This window comes from Lissotriton vulgaris, chromosome 5 (assembly GCF_964263255.1).
Source record: "Lissotriton vulgaris chromosome 5, aLisVul1.2, whole genome shotgun sequence".
NCBI classification, from domain to species: domain Eukaryota; kingdom Metazoa; phylum Chordata; class Amphibia; order Caudata; family Salamandridae; genus Lissotriton; species Lissotriton vulgaris.
In genome coordinates, this window is record NC_141693.1 from 1,642,147,728 (window position 1) to 1,642,159,287 (window position 11,560).

Here is an 11,560-nt window from a genome sequence, read left to right on the forward strand (position 1 = left end):
GGTGTCCGTTGATGTGATGCATTTGATGGTGTGTTTGTAAATAATGGCGAGTCCTCCTCCTGGTTTGTGGAGGAGTTCTTGGCGTACGATCTTGTAGCCTGCTAGGATGGCCACAGCGATGTCAGGATTCAATGCTGAGTTGAAGTAGGTTTCTGTGAGGAAGAGGAGATCTGGTGCGATGTTGCTGATGAGATCACTGATTTTGGTAGCATGATTGTGGAGTGAGCTGGGGTTGGGAAGCATGCATGGAAGCGGTTGTTGAGATGCTGGTATGGTGTTTTGTGTGGTGATGGCCCAGAAGGGCAGTGGGGGTGTTCGTGCATGGGGGGCATATGCGGTGTGACTGTAAGTGAAGCGGAAGTGAGTGCTGGTGAATGTTCCTACCATGGTGTGGGTTGCGGTACAGATGGGAAGAAGACGATGGAAGAAGAAAGAAGATGCGGGAAGCTGGTATTGAGGGGGATGTGGTAGGGGAAAAAGAGCAGATAGGGCGGGGGCTGAGGAGGCCTGAAAGGGCAATCAAGGCTAGAGAAAAAGGGGCACAAAAACAAAAAGAGTATCAAAATACAGAAAATGAAAGAAAGGTGCAAGCAGGGTAAGAAAAAAAGCAGCACAGAAGCAAAAATAGGCTAAAAAAGCAGCAAATTAAAGAAAGGTACATGTGGGGGTAGAAGCAACAAAAGAGAGAAACAAAGATAGAGGGAGAGAGGTGGTGAAAAGGAGAAGAAGGAAGGAAAATTATGAAAGAGGCGGAGAAAAGGAGCAGAAAGCAGGAAAAGTGTAAATGATGTGGTGAAAAAGGCAGAATGGGGGGAGGAGCTACGTCAGCAAGCAAGATGGCTGCTTAGGCTCCCGGCTAAAGCCGACCTCCATAGCCCGCCACAATATCCTGTACATCATCCTGACTTTACGCCTAGTCTCTGTGTGCATGTACTGTTCCGCACCCCGATGGTGAAATCCGGAAACTTTTATCGGCTTGTTTGACGAAGTTCCATCGAGTTGAAGTTTGCGGCCTACTCCAGCGGTGAAGCCAGGGCCTGGAGTACTTTCACAGCCGGGCTGTAGTGCAACAACATCAGCCAGGGAATCGGGCTGGGTCCGGTCGACCGGAGCGGAGGCTTTAATTCAGCCCGAAATTGGCAGCGATCGTTTTGATTGCTCAGCATCGACCGAGGGGTGAGTCAGCTTGCTGCCGGCTGCGGGTGGGGGCCCCCGTCCCGCGGACCTGGTTTGCGCCCGCCGGGGTTCGGTGGTTCGGGGTCTCTGGCCTGCGGCTTTAACTGGGTTGACCGTGGCTGCGGACAAAGACTGGTCACCCTTCGCATTTGCACGTTCGTGGTCCTGTCTGTCCCCCCCCGAGGATGCCAGATTCACCCGGGGAGGTGATTGTGACTGATATCGGGCATGAGAATATGGATCGAACGGTGCATGAGCCATCGCTGAGGTCAATACTGGCAGAACTTTGGGCATTTGGCTCACATGTGGATACTCTGTTGAGCAACTTGGACACGCGCCTATCTGAGATGCTCCTGGTGGAACCGGGCCCAGCCTTATTGTTGGAACAGGAATCTACAGCCATTCGTACCGTGGCCATTTTGACTCCGTGCGAGAACCCCGTGAGGAACCAAGTATTGGAACCGTCGGATGGTGCCCTGGGAGACGGAGATCCCGAGGATTTCATGGTATTGCTGAACCTTCCATTACCACCGGCTTTGGAGATAATGTCAGGAGTTCCCCTCCCGGAGACTTTTGTTTCTGACTTTCCATTCATTTTGTGGTCCTTTTCTCCTTTCCTGGTGACGCTACGACTCCTGTGCAAGACACATTGGGACTGTTCAACTAGGAGGGAGAGTTTGTCTGCGTCTACAGTTCCTGTGGACTCACTGCCTGCCGGTAGCCATGGGCTGCTTTCTGATGACTCTCTTCTTCTTTATTGCTTCTTTGTGTGCCTTTGGGTCTCGCTGGGAGGGGTTCGTGTTCTTGTTCGGAAGGGCCAAGGTTAAGATCGACTGGGTCGGGAAGGGTTGGCGTGGCTTTCATAAGTGTTGGACCTGCAACTGTTTGCTCTAAGAGGCTGGGCGGTGTCTCGCGGTACCCTCTAATTTCTTCTACATTGTTGTCTTAAACTTGTCTTTTAGTGATAGGGGGTGGCTGTTTCTGGCGGGGGTCTAAAGGGGCTGGGAGCCCACATGGATATGCCCTACTCCGTTCTTTCTCCTACCTTTGGTGTTTTAGTTATTAGGGGCGACAGGCACGCTGCTAGTGGGGTCAGGCTGTAGCCATTTGCAGGGGTGCAGGGTGGGGGGCTGGAGGTTTTTTTTTATTTTGCCTTTTTTATTTTCTATGGCCTTTCTTTCTTTCTTTCTCTCTCTTTCTTAAAGGATCAGAATAGCTACGAATCATTTGGATTCTTATCGTGTGCTTGTATTTCGTGCTTATGCTCTTATGATATCCTGATTCCTGGGCGGGCAGGCTCCGAGTACTGGCGCAACATGGAATGTATATTGTGTGTTCTTTTGTACCGATCTATATGCTCTGGCGCCAATTCTCCATTATAGTGGTTATTACATGCATATCCTGTTTTCTTGCCCTGTCCCCCGTATTCTGTTTGATTGTATGGCACCTGATCCTCTCTTATAAAATATAAAATGAAACCTCTATCTCATCCTGGAACCCAGTTGTGCGTTCTAATACAAGTTTTATCCTGAATCGCTGCCGGGCCTCTGGGTTGTCAGCTGATGAGCTGTGTCATACTGTGATATCGGAGATTTTAATTTGTCTAGCGGCCGGCCCCCCCGGTTGTAGGCCCATACTTGTATTTTTTACTGAATGCTACAATAAAGGTTTTAAAAAAAAAAAAAGGCAGAATGCAAGAGCAGTGTTAACGAGACAAAGTAGAAAGAGGCACTAAAGTGAGAAAAGAGAGTAGAAATCATATAATGAGGCAAAAAAAGAGAGCGAGACCCTAAAAAGAGAGAAAGAGAGAGGGCACAAGAAGTAAAGAGAAGCAGAAAACAGACATGAGAAAGACAGTGAGAGGCAAGCGTGTGAGAGAGGTGGCAGTAGAAGGAGCGAGACGGGGACCTCGTGGCACAAGGCAGAGTACAAAAGCGTCTAGACTGGTTGGAGGACAAGTCCCAGGTAAGTAGGTGGGGAGCTGGGCTTAGGGCCCTGCTCAATAGGTTTGCGCAGTGGCTGCTATTAAGTAGATCCTGTGACGGGGAGGAGGGTGGGTGGTGCTATTCTGGGCAGAAAGATGATATGAAGACTAATGAGGATGCAGGAAGCAGGGGAGAAGGGTTGCCATATTGTGCTAGTAGATGATAACATCAAAAGAACCTGTAGTTTAATCTGTTTAAAGTTAATGGTTAGAGATAGAGAGGAGCTATTGTGAGTGTGCTGATGTACCATTAGATCTGTATATAATAAAGTGCATGATGAGGGATAAGCCTGGTGTCTGTTAGTTTGTAAGATGTTGTGTGAAAGTTAGTTTGTGTTATACTGCAACAGTTTAGGATGTGAGAAGTGTGGGCCAGTAAAAAAGTGTGTGACTGAAGCCCATTTTTCACAAAACTGCCATCTCGGTGCAGGCAGGATTGGATGAGATTGGACTGGACTGGATTGGTATGGATTGGATGGGATTGGACTGGACTGGATTGGTATGGATTGGATGGGATTGGACTAGACTGGATTGGATTGGTATGGATTGGATGGGATTGGACTGGACTGGATTGGTATGGATTGGATGAGATTGGACTGGACTGGATTGTTATAGATTGGATGGGATTGGACTTGACTGGATTGGTATGGATTGGATGGGATTGGACTAGACTGGATTGGATTGGTATGGATTGGATGGGATTGGACTGGACTGGATTGGTATGGATTGGATGAGATTGGACTGGACTGGATTGGATGGGATTGGACTAGACTGGATTGGTATGGATTGGGTTATATAAATATATGAGCTGCTCTTCTGATTGTGTTTGGTGGCTTCTGGTTAGATTGGTTTCCTGATGAAACTCTCAAGATGGGTTAGGCATGGTTGCTGTGGAGGGTTCGGTATAGTAGTCTAAGTAGGTAGGTTATGTATGGTAGGTATGTATGGTTGTTACACAGGTATGCTAGGTTAGATATGGTAGTTTTGGTTTGGTTGATCTGGTACGTAGCTATGTCAGTTAGGTATGGTACGTAAGACTAGGTGTGGTAAGTATGGTAGATTAGGTATGTTAAGTAAGAAAAATAGGCAGGTAGGCAGGAGTGAGAGGCAGAAATGATAGGTATAGAAGGGAGGTGCGATAGGTTGGTTAGATACGGTAGGTTAAGTATGATATGAAAGATATCGTAGATTAGATATGGTAGAAAGGTATGTATTTTGGTTAACAACGTTAGCTTATCTATGTTTATAAGAATCTGATTTTTGTATGGCTTGAATTTAGTTGAAAGGCATCAGAGACCCATCCAGGGTCAATGACAAGGACCTAGTTAAATTTGATGGGTTGGTTAAATATTAGTTATGGTTGATTAGGTATGGTTAGTAGGTAAGTAAGGACATAATGTAGCAATGATGATAGGTATAGTATGCATCAGAGGTAGCTATGGAGGTAGTTATGGTAAATAGGTATGTTTATCTAGGTATGGTAGCTAATTCATAGAGGGTTGGGAGTGTTTGGGATGGTAGGTAGGTGTAGCTGGTAAGATAAGGTATGTGTTGATGGCTACCAGTACTTCATTTGTGCGGGTGGTTGCTGCTGGGCACCACAATCACTTATTTCCATCCGTCGGGGCACTTTTTATGCCAACGCTTAGCCAAGATAGACACATATTTTCACAGAGCATCATTGTCTGGTGGTGGGGTGGGTTGGGGTTTGCGAGGCGAGCAGCCATTCAAATTATTTTCATTTCAAAATCTGTTGTCGCCATTCGTAATGTGGCTGTACAGGCCCAACATGGCACGCCCACATACACCTCCCTTAAACATTTAGTTGGTAGCCGTGGATAGGGCCATCTTCCATATCTCTTTGCAACCTATTAAACTGTGATATTTCTCACTTGTGATTTTAAGGCTGCGATTAGCAATCTCAGCAAGGGTTGTTAATAGAGTCCCATAAAATCGGTAGTAGTAACACTTGTTATTTAAAGTACTTAGGGGTGGCTAAAGTGTGGTGAATAGGACTACTTAAAAACAAAATGATTATTGAATGAGCTGGTATAGATAGATGAGTTCTCCCTTTATAATCTTTTTTCCCAGTTTGAAAGAAGAATGTTTGTCAACTAATGTAACAGAGCAAAAAGAACAAGAAGAGTCATAGAAGAAGCCTTATCTTTGTTGGGGTAGAAATCTGTTCAGGGATATGAAGAAAATATTTTGGCATTGGTAAGTCAGTGTTATTATTATTATTATCATTATTATTTGAAGCTTGTAAAGCGCACGGCTACCCCCAACTGGGGTTTCCCGGCGCTGCAGACAACCGACACCAGAGGGATTCAGTGTGAACTAGATCACGAAGAAGAACGAGGTCTTAAGTTTCCTCCGAAACAGAGACTCGGAAGTAATAAATCTGAGATCAGGGGGAAGACGATTCCAAAGTTTGGAAGTGGCCACCGCAAAGGCCCAGCCCCCAGTTCGTGCAAGACAAAAACATGGAGCGTACATCAGGCGTAGGTGGTTTGATCTCAAATCACGAACCGATTGGGTAAATTTGAGTCTATGCCTCAAGTAGGCCGGACCTTGCCCATTGAGAGCTCTAAAGGCGATGACTAGGGCCTTGAATTGTATGCGGTAGCTCATCGGCAACCAATGCAGCTTAGCCAAATACGGAGTGATGGAATGGCGATACGGGATGTTACAGATTAGCCTGGCCACGGCATTCTGCACAATTTGCAGACGTTTCATCAGGAAAGCCGGGGCTCCCACATATAGGCTATTTGCATAGTCAAGATGGGACGTAATTAAGGCATGGACCACCGTCCTCCGTGCATCAAGTGGGAGAAAGGGAACAGTTTTCTTAATCATGTGGAGCTTGCCAAAGCAAGCTGCCAAAACTTTATTAATTTGAGTTTTGCAAGACACAGTAGTGTCAAATTGGAAGCCCAAGTTACGGGCAGTTTGTACTGGAGCAGAGGGGGGGGTCAAGTTCTATTGGCCACCATATATTCACTGGTAAGGGAGATTTTTGATTGAAAAATAAGACCTCCGTCTTATCAGTATTCAATTTAAGGTTATTGGTGGTCATCCAAGATGCGATGTTAACCAGGCAGCAACGAAAATTAGCCATGTTGCCATCAGAGCGATCTCTAAATGAAAACACAAGCTGAGAATCATCAACGTAAGAGATCACTCTGATACCACAGGATTCCACCACTTCCGCTAGCAGGGCCGGATATACTTTGAAGAATAGAGGGCTCAGTGCGGAGCCCTGCGGGACCCCACATACCAGCAGCCGCGGTGCGTCCATTGGGGCGTGGGGGCGTAGCCCCACCAGCCACATGGACCCACCGTCGGCGTCGCAGCAATCTCCTAATAATTACATTGCAATCCGCCTGTCCTGACTGCCTCCGGAATCCGGGACACACCCGGCGATTTCGGAGTGCGCAGGGGGGGTGGCCTCAGAGTCAGCAGCCTGCTGCAGCTTGAGTGACAGTCAGTCCATGACCGCACCCTCAGGCTGCAGCAGACCATACAGCAGACCGTAGTGCGCTGTGCGCAAGTGCAAGTTTGTGTAAAACTTGCCCGAGCATGCGCACAGTTGCAAGACTTGAGTTCCTTACAGAGCGTGACCAGGGGGGGGGTTGTGATTTTCGGCCGCAGCCCTGGGGTTTTCATGGGCGACCGGGCGAGCAGCAATATGCCCCCCTAGCCAATCCTGGCGCAGGATGCAGCGCCAGGATTGGCTGGTCCACGGCGCAGCATCGATCATTGGATGCTGCGCGTGGGGGTCACACACACTGCCTCAGCCGCACTGTTATGGCCAATCACTGTGTGACTTCATGTGAAGCCATGCAGTGATTGGCCATTATCGCCGGGATGCTTGCGCTGGTTGCTGGAGTCTCAGACCGTGTCGTCCGTGTCACCGTGACGACTGCTCCCCTGGCCCTGAGGCGCCTCACCGTCACCGACGTGATGTCAACTTTCTGTGCAGTGCACTGTGGATCATTCCTTCCTCTACACCAGGAACTGAAGGTTTGTGTGATTGTGTCTGACTCTTCACACTACTCTGAGGCCCACGGTGGTTGGCGTCATAGACTTGTCCCTCGCTCTGTCTTTCTGTCTTTTTAAAAATGTTTTTTTAACAAGCATAGCATTTCAAATGAATGTGAGAACTGAGAAGGCCCTGCAGTTGTGTTTTCCCTCCTTTTAGTTGTTTTTGCGCGCAAGTGAAATAATGACGCCGGGAACAATATCCGTTTAGAAGGAAGACAGCCAGACTGTCACTGAGACTGAGAGCTGTCTTTTCAATGAGTAAATACATTCTCTGTGACCCCTCCACTCCCCGATGTCCCTGAGAATGGGGGTCTTGCTCCTGAGGGGCCCTCGGAGTGAGGTCAGATTTACAAAGTAAGGCCCTGAGGTGAGATTTGGGGGTAAAATGCTGACTTGGTGCACGGCGGGTGGTTATTGAGGGTAACGGAGGAGGGTGAATCCCTGAGGTAAAATCCTAAACCCTCACTGTGTAGTAGTACATTTTGGGGCAGGGCCACAGTTCATCACTGAACCCCCACACCCCATCCACGTAGGCTTTCATGATTGTCGCAGGCAGGATCGGTACGGGGCCTGCTCACAAGCCTCTAAGGGGGGAGGGGGGAGGGGGGAGGGGGGGGGGCATTTATGGGAATGGAAACTTGTGTGTCCCGACTGGCAGAGAAGAGTCTCTGCCTGCGTCTTCCTCGCCATACAAAGGCTGCCAGAGCTCAGCAGGCCTGGGCTCTGGGCTGGGCCTCTTCTCACAGAAGTACTGGTTTCCAGAGTTCTCGGGGGAAATTATTCTAAAAAGCCTCTTTAACTGATGTGTTTCTTCGCTACCCTTTACTGAAGATGCCATTTCGTTTAGTGACATATGAAAGGTGCAGAGGACTCTAATGCAAGGAAAGAAAATGGGCCTCCAGCCCCTCCTTTGGTAATAAAAAATATCTGTAAACTGAGGTCCTGTGGATCTCTGGTTCCTGGTGTCAATGTACCTGCTTCACTGTGGATAACCACGTCCCTGTCGGTGTCTGTTTTGGACGTGTTCTTTTTAAGAAGCAAAACATGCATGAAAGTGCTTGAGCCGAAATTTTGTGTACTGTTAAAAGATAAAGTAGCTGGATCTCCCATCAGCTCACAGCTGCCTTAGTGCCTTAGCCGAATAGCCGTAGTTTTTATTTGAGTGATTTGTTTTATTGTAGGCGTTATTTTAGTTTATCCCGATTTTAATTGTGAACTGGTGAGTTTCGAGATCCAGACTCGAGCACGTATCTCCCTCGCCCCCCCCCCCCTCCTCTTTCGACCAGTCTTTTCTGCTCTGAAAGCCTTCTGGTGGCTATCAGATGCTGTTACTAAGAGCTCGCGCCAACAGTCTACTCTCTATTGCACGGAATCCACACTTTTACATACTGTGATTCAAACGTGTGCAATCCAACTCTCACACGTTCTGCCGCGGTGCCTTCTCACTGTGCTTACAATAATTGGCTTGTTGTGCATCCCTTGCAGGAGATGTATTAACCTTGTTTATCTACAAAACTCCAGAATAAGGTTCCATGCCCTGCCTTCCATTCTTATTTATTAACCTCACTTCATGCAGCAGCGGAGGTCGGTGGGAGGGAGCGCAGTCATCCGTGTACTCAAGGAGGTGAAACACGGGTAGAGTGTGTGTGTACTCGCTTCTAGGTGGTGCAAAGGGCACACAGTCCACTCGTAAGTGGATGCATAATGCACAGGAGCTTGTTTTGTGGTGCATGCACAAGAACTCCTTCCGAATATTCTGGGGAGGCAAAAGGGAATGGATGCTCCCTTGTGGGAGTGGATGATGAGTGCCAAGGAGTTCTCTTTCGAAGGAGGATCATATCGGGCTCTCTGCCAGCCTGCCTCTGGGAGCGCGCTTAAGTGGCCTTAAGTAGGATAATAAGCAGGAGTGTGAAAAGAGACGACTTTGTCTTTTCATATTAGCAGCAGCCCTGTTCAAGTGGCAGTATCTATGAAAGCGCTGCTCAGACTTTAATGATTATGAGACTACAGTGTGTTAGTGTACCGGTCTAATTAATCCCATATTTTCACACAGCATAATTACTGAGCCGGGGCTGAGTTATTTGGCTACCGGGGGTGGCGCGTTCGCCGGAGCCCTGTCCTCTCTCGCAGCTCTCTCGCAATTTATTATGCCACATATACAGCCGGGCGCCATCGAAACCCAGCCACCCCGGCAGAGGACGATCTGTCATCTCAACATCAGTAAAATACGCCACCTTCCATACTGGGCGACCAGGGCTGTAGCAAATTGCGGTTTGGTTTGTATGGGGGATGATGAAAGAAATTCAGCCTTACAGCTCCATGTGCTCTGCTCCCTTAATTATCACACTGAATGAGTTGTTATTTTCATCATGTGGCTGAACCTGTAATCTGTGTGTAGCAAAGGGGTGCTTGAAACCTTGCTGAAGCTGATAAACTGGAGGGTACTTTTAATGCCAAAATCGGAGTCTGTAATGTAAAATGTTTGTAATCTGAGGGACAGCTCTGCAGCCTGTACTATGCATAAACAGAATAGTAGTGGAATAAATCTGAAGAATAGTCCGGCAGAGATAGCCTATGTTTGGGGTCCAAGTAGTGAAATAGCAGCAGGCGGCAGCACAGAAGGTTAAGGTGCCTGCTGCAAAGAAAATGTACCTGATGCAGATCACAAAATGCATATGATGTAAATAGGTCAGTGAGTCACTGCTTTTGTCAGAGAGATCCTTTTGTTACTTGAAGTTTGTAAGTTCAAATCCTAACATACAACAGCGAGCTATTAACTGTCATCTAAAAACTGCATGCAAACTGCAAAGAAAGATTTGGAGCATTATGTTTTTTTCCACAGTCTTTGTTGGATTACCCTATTGCCGTGGTTCCCAAACTGTGCGCCGCGGCTACCTGGTGCGCCGTTATGAGTTGCCAGGGGCGCCGCGGCTCGGTGTGGGCAACATGCAGAGTGGAGCTGCATGGGCTCTTAGAAGGGATGAAACAACAGCGAGGCCTCATTAACATGCAAAAGGTCTTTTAAAGAACTGTTAAGTGCTCGGGTGCTATGTGTGCACCCTGAATGCTGTCTCAACCTGAACTGCCACACACGATGGGGAGGCGGAGGGGGGGGGGGCAGGGGTCAGGGGCAGAAGCCCTTTGAATCCAATGGGTGTTGCGCGTCCGAGTCTGAGGGCACAAAGAGAAGACATGGAATGCTTTATTTTCTGCTTGAAGTTGTCCCCCGCAAAATTTGTAGAAATTATAATCTTTAATGCCTTATCCCATAATTTCTGCATCTTTATTTACAAGGACCATAGCCCTTGGAACTCTCACTTGTCACTTATCCTTGTGGAAAAATGTACCGGAACGTCTGCTCTGGCATGTGACAGCCCTGCTCAACAATATGCACATCCTAACTTTGCGAGTATGGAATGTATTTTCCTTGTGGGGAACTCCACTTTCCCACGATTTAAGCATGGAAAAGGTGTTTGCTAATCGGGCCCTAGGAATGTGAGGCTAGTCTTGGGGTCCGACCAAGCTCTGTGGGCTCCTGGCCTTCCTTATATCGTTTATTACTAGCTCCATCCTGGAGCAAGCAATAATTTTCTGCTGACTCTCGAGTCACCGGCTTCTGCTGAAAACTGACAGCAGGAATAAGAAAGCAATTTGTAGCATTTAATCAACTGCAGCCTTCCGTTGTGACGTCATAATCATACCGCTGCTATTTAAGGGTATTTTAATCGTTGAATGGATGATAAACTCTTAAATCCTACTCCGAGCCAAAGTGCTATTTTAACGCAGGTGGCTGTTTATACCAATTGGTAAGATTAGAGAGGGAGTATTGTTTGACCCAGTACAGAGATCGGATGGGTTCATTTACACATGTTATGTTTGGGGTGAGTACAATTGACCACAATGCACTCACAGATTACAACTCCATCCATGGACCAGCATCTAATGCTTAAGCGTCCTAACTTTCACTCGTTTTCACTTCAAATTCCAGACAAACCATGAGAAGCGCACACACCTCTCCACACACTGTCCATATGGGCCACTCCCTAGACATACACTCTTCCATCCACAGCACTCCCACGGAGTAGCATGCTGCCCGTCTGCCAGTGCACCACTTCAGGGAATGCAGTGCTATATAAAGGCAACTACAACTCGAATACATGCTGTTTAGCCTACTGAAGTGGATCAACGCGCTCTCCCAGGTCCCTTTGCATGGGCTGTAACTTTTTATTTGGGTGTATTCTGGCTCTGGCTCGAACTCTAGGAACATGAGCATCAGCCCTTTAGCCGCCCTCACCCTCCACTGTCCTCAGAAGTGATTGGCCGCTCCAAGGGGAGAGGACGGACAGGCTGCGTCAG